The sequence below is a fragment of the Sorex araneus genome, chromosome 4 (genome assembly GCF_027595985.1).
Source record: "Sorex araneus isolate mSorAra2 chromosome 4, mSorAra2.pri, whole genome shotgun sequence".
Lineage (NCBI taxonomy): Eukaryota > Metazoa > Chordata > Mammalia > Eulipotyphla > Soricidae > Sorex > Sorex araneus.
The window spans coordinates 75047010-75052612 of NC_073305.1; the positions used below are offsets into that span (position 1 = coordinate 75047010).

At 50.0% G+C, this 5603-nt stretch overlaps 1 long non-coding RNA gene across 1 annotated transcript; it reads right to left on the bottom strand.

Annotated features, from left to right (window-relative positions):
• Positions 1 to 325: 325 nt before the first annotated feature.
• LOC129404420 (uncharacterized) lies at positions 326 to 4249 on the bottom strand. Its single transcript, XR_008629852.1, has 3 exons — positions 3992 to 4249; positions 2636 to 2820; positions 326 to 1816 (listed from the first exon to the last, which is right to left on the bottom strand). It is a non-coding gene; the product is annotated as an uncharacterized LOC129404420 (long non-coding RNA).
• Between the last annotated feature and the right edge of the window lie 1354 nt (positions 4250 to 5603).

A 5603-nucleotide genomic window follows, 5' to 3' on the forward strand; every position in this document is an offset into this window, starting at 1 on the left:
ATCTTTGGCGCCATAGGCCATGTGTTCACTCCATCTATCCGGTGCCTGGCAACCCCCCAGATACCCTGCTGACCTGATACAAGACGAGAAACGGGAAGAAAAATTATCTTTCCTAACCTGAAAGTACCCGGTCAGGAATAGTTGGTGTCTGGCCCTTTAAGACTGAGTGGCTAGAAGTGTGGGTGACGTCACAGAGCCCAGTCTGAGGTTCCAGTCGGGCACCATTGTCGCAGCTTGAAGAGTGGGGCTGGAGTGGACAGGGGGTCCCGGCGGGGTTGCTCAGTAGCCGGTGGAGGGGGACCACAACCGGGTGGCCGCAGCGTCCTCCAGAGGTTCGTCCCGTTCGTTCCTGCCCTTCAGGGAGACGAGGGGGATTCTGAGGGAACTTCCCTCAGGGCTGCCGGAGGGGTGCGAGTCCCGGGGAGGCCTGGCGGCGCCTGGCGGGGCTCGGGGCGACTCCGGGCTCAGCGCTCAGGATCCTCCCGGGTCGGGGGACCCCATGGGGTGTCGGACAAGGCCCCGCCCTCCCCGCTGCCCTGTCGCTCAGGCCCGGCCACAGAGAAAGAGAGACAAGAGGGAGCCTCAGTTTCCCCGCAAGTCTGCGGGGCATGCGCGGCCGCCTCCCCATTGGTTCCTGCAGGGACACTCGGAGCCCCCGGGGGTCACAGGCTGGGGCGGGGGGTCACCCGGGAATGTTCCCGGGCCAGTACTTTGCGGGCCACTTCTGTCATTGGGGTGATTATTGAGTCAGGGCCAAAGGGTCGGTTCCCCTGGAAGAGGTGGGAAAGGCGATTCTCTTTTATTTTAATTAAAAAACAATGTTTTGTTTCATTATCTTTGTCCAACATCCCGTAGCATTGAGGGTCACTCCTGGCTCTGCACTAGGGGACTCTCCTGGCGGGACTCAGGGTCCTGTGAATGTCAGGGTCAGTCCTGTCAGCCCCGTGCACGGCAGATGCTCTCCCAGTGCACTGCCCTCTGCACTGGCCGGGGACTCAGGAGTGTGTGGCTGACCGTTTGATTTTCCCGGGTTCCTGCGCCTGCGGTAGGTTTTGGGATCCTGGGAGATGCGAAGTTGTAAGAGACCCTGCCAGAAGGGGGTGTAGCATCCGGGCTGTGTTGGACCAGAGAGGTCCGTGCAACCAAATGTAGCAGGTAATAGGCTGGTCACTTCCAGGATGCAACCCAAGATATACCATAATGCAATCTATGATGACCATTGGTCACCACACCTTTATTTCTTTGTCTTATATAATTTACAGTGTTTTTTTTATTAGGGTGAGGGAACACATGGCAATTTTCAGGGGTTATTCCTACCTCTGCACTGAGGGATCACTCCTGGTGGTGCTCAGGGAAACAAGGGATTCCGGCAATTAAAGCTGGGTAGACACGTGCAAGATAAGAAACCCACACACAATATTTTTATTATTATTAATTGTAGTTTTTGGTCCACAGCTGGTAAGTGCTGAGGGCTCACTCTTGCCTCTTTGCTCAGACATGGTTCCTGGCAGTGCTGGGGTGGGGAAACCTGTGTGCTCTTGCATATTAACCCAGGCTCAGCTGCTTGAACTAAAAACATCCTATCCATTTGCTATCTCTTCTAGCTCTCTGATTTTATTTTCCCCCAGAAATATAATTTCTGTTTCACCTGTCAAATTCCGGGGCTGGAGCGATAGCACAGCGGGTAGGGCGTTTGCCTTGCACGCGGTCGACCTGGGTTCGATTCCCAGCATCCCATATGGTCCCCTGAGCACTGCCAGGGGTGATTCCTGAGTGCATGAGCCAGGAGTAACCCCTGTGCATCGCCGGGTGTGACCTAAAAAGCAAAAAAAAAAAAAAAATCACTTGTCAAATTTCATAGCATTCCCTCATTGTCAATTTCTCCCGGACAAGAGGCTCCCCCTTCTGTTCTGGTGAGTACTTGCAGAAACGGGCTTTGCAGGAACCTGTTGCACTAGGTTTTAAATGTCTCCCTCTAGGGGCGGGAGCCTTAATACAGCCAGGACACTGTCTTGCTCAGGACAGACCTGGGTTCAATCCTCCCATGCCCCCTAGGAGTGTCAGAGCATTGAGAGGTGTGGCCCAAAAGACCATAAAAAAAAAAAAAAAAAAAGAAAAGCCAATGGGGCTGGAGCGAAAGCACAACGGGTAGGGCGTGCCGTGCACGTGGCTGACCCAGGTTCCATTCCCAGCATCACACATTATTCCCTGAGCACCGCCAGGAGTAATTCTGAGTGCAAAGCCAGAAATAACCCCTGTGCATCGCCAGGTGTGACCCAAAAAGCAAAAAAAGAAAGAAAAGTCAAGCAATAGGAGAGCAGACAGTGCACTTGCTTTTCATGCGGCTGAGGGGTTTGGTCTCCAGTACTCCATAGGGTTCCCTGAGCACTGCCGGGTGTCTCCCAAACCTCTTTTTGGATGTTGTGGGCTTCTCTCCGACCTCATCTTTTTGTTTCCCCTTTTTGCTACAAGCTTGGAGTTGATCAGGGACTCTGCCCTCTGTCCATGTGTCTCTGGATGTAGGGGAGCCGTGGCAAGTCCCCCACCAGTAAAGCAGGAGTTCAGCCCTTGAGCTCCTCTCCATGGGTCTCTCTCACTACTTGGGGAACAGATGGGCTGGGGTTTGAGGATACACCTTGCATTGCTTGAGGCCTGTGTCCTTCTCTATTCACATTAGCAGTGCCACTGGATGCCGGTGAAGGTCCCCAAGCTTTATGTGGCCAGCATGTGCTCCAGCCTGGTGTGCTCTCTCCTGCCCCTCTGTTCATACCTTCATTGGATGTTCTTAGTTGAACATGCTGGAAAAGTTCCAACAAGAGGCTGTCAGAAGGAAACAAAGGGGTTGGAGTCTCTGGGCAAAATTATAGACTTTCATCATTTAGATTTCTTTTGGGCCAAATGTATGTTCCACCTACTTTTCTTACACAGGATCAAATAACTGAATGAATAAAATGACATAATCTGTGAAAACTTGACTTGTAAATTCTGAGCATCCCAGGGTGTGGCCCAAAAATAAACAAACCAAAGAATTGAGCCTTGAGATTTATTGCTGGATTTCACACATCACTGTTGGCAGATGACTTTCTCTGTGACTTTATTAGAGGGGTGGGGAGTGGCAAACTCAAATCCAGCAGTAATCACGGATAACTCCTTAGGGATTCAGGGTGTAAAGTTCAGTCGGACGCATGCATGGGAAGTTCTCACTTACTGTCCCCTGCAAACCTTTGAAATCACAGCTTGTTTTTGGCTCAGGGTCACACCAGGAGCTGCCAGGTGTCTACAGCCCTACCATGACCACTACCAGTTGGGCCTTGTCCTAGCCTCCACCTGCATGTCAGTCTGTTCTTATCAGAGGTTTCACAGGATTTATATAGAATTTGAATTTTGGGGTAAGAGATAGGTCAGGAGTGCAGGCCCTGGCTTTGGAAGCACCCTGCGATGGTATAATGGGTTCATTTTCAGTTGGCCATGCCCGAGATGCTAATGGGTTACTTCTGGCTCTTCTCATTGATCACCCACTGCAAGACGTGGGGACACTTTCTGTCTGATGGAGATTGAAACTTGATTGAAGTGCATGCCAGGCAAGCACCCTATGCTCTGTGCTATCTCTGAGGCCATCAAAAAAAGTTTTTTCTCTGGTTAAATTCCAGAAAGTTGTGATAGTAGATGTTCTTTTTCCTACAGTATACAACTCATATTTCTTGAGTGTGTGTTTTTGTTTCACATTCACCGGTAGTCTGGGCTTCCTTCTGACTCTTCACTCAGGAATCACTCCTGGTGGGCTTTGTGGACTGTAGGGATGAGGGATGTCAAACCCGGGTAACTGTGTGCAATGCCAGTGCCCTCCCTTCTCTGTGTTTTATTGATCTTTCTCCAGGACCTGATTTTTACCTATTGAGCTAGATATGTTTGTTAAAATGTTATAGAATATTCAGTTAGTGTGGATCCAGGAGCCCTAACAACAGGACAGCAGGTCAGTTGCTTGCTTTACCTTCCCTGAGAGTGGAGGGCATCGTGGATTACAACGCACTTTTGTGTCCCCTGGAGAGGAAGGAACATCTAGCAAAGTCTTTCAGGGTGGGTCTTGAGCTGTGCCTTAGGGTGACGCCGGTCAGGTCCATGAGTTGTGCTCCGTTCTGGTTCTCATGTGTCTGACTTCTCTTTCAGATGATTCCATGGAGCCACATGTCGGTCCTTGGGAATTACAGAAGCTGCAGACAATGGTGACACACCATCTGACACACTGTCTCTAGGTGGGAGGAGAATGATGTGGTGACATGATGCAGTGACAGGCATCTAGGTTTCTAGGGTCTCTGTCTTGAGTTTCAGGAAGGAGTCCTGGGACGTAATTCCTGGCCTGAGTGCTCCGACTCTCTGCTATTTGAGGCTACTGTGTCCTTGTCTGTTGGTTTCCTTTTATTTGGGTTTAGCCACAACCAGCAGTGCTCGAGGAGTACTTCTAACTCAGTGCTCAATTATCATTCCTACCAGATCTCAGGAACCCTGTCAGTTGGCATGGATTCAAGACTGTCTTCAGTTTCATTTGTATTTTTTTTATTTTGAGCAACATTTAGTGATCATTATATTTTAGGACAAGAATGATATTGTGTGCTTTAAAACTGTTTCACTTATAGTACTTGTCTTTGCAAAGTAACTGTACTTTGATTTATGCAACGTATTTCTTTTTAAAAAAATCTTTTTAATTAGTGAATCACTGTGAGGGTAGAGTTAACAGATTTATGTATTTTCGTGCTTGTGTTTCAGTCATACAATGCTCAGGTACCCATCCCTCCACCAGTGCCCATTCTCCAACACTGATGATCCCAGTATCCCTCTACCCCTCCCCACTCCACCCCCCCACCCCACCTCGCCTCTGTGGCAGGGAATTCCCTTTTGGGAGGTGATGGAAGGGTCACAACGAGTGATTCTCCTGGGTTACTTCTGGTTCAGGGCACCCACTTAAATGTGCATGTTACTCCTGGTAAGATTTCACACTAGGTTGCATTACCCCTGATGTCCAAAGCAGCTCTGATGCATCACCCCCTCTGCCACCAGGCTCTGCATCCTCTGACAGCTTCCTGCAGAACCCCTAGAACCTACCAATAAGTGGGGAGCATGTGAAAGTCAAAAAGCTCCACCAGATACTATTGAGTCCCAAAAAGTGAGGAATGTATCCCCTAACTTCACAGGGCAGGAGGCTAGTACACTGAGAGGACATCTGCCTTGTATGCTACTGTGACTGCAGCCAGCAGCCCCTAGGATCCCCTGAGCACCCCCAGGACAGAACCCTGAGTGCAGTCAGGAGTTACCCCTAAACAAATATTTTTTAAAGGTATAGAAAAAAAAAGCCTCCACAGATACCTTTGAAAAGGGTATCTATGACCCTTAGGATGACTCTGGATTCAGTCTCAGGAATGAAAGGCGGCCAGCAACAGGCTGTCCTAGGGACACTCCCCACATGACCCCTGCCCCCACCCCTGTGACCATTTTTGTGAGGGAGCTAACACACGCCTAATGCAGTCGCACATGCCCCGGGGAAACTGAGACTTCTTCTGGCTCTGACACTTTCTCTTTGGATGGGGGCCCAGTGACAAGTCAGCAGG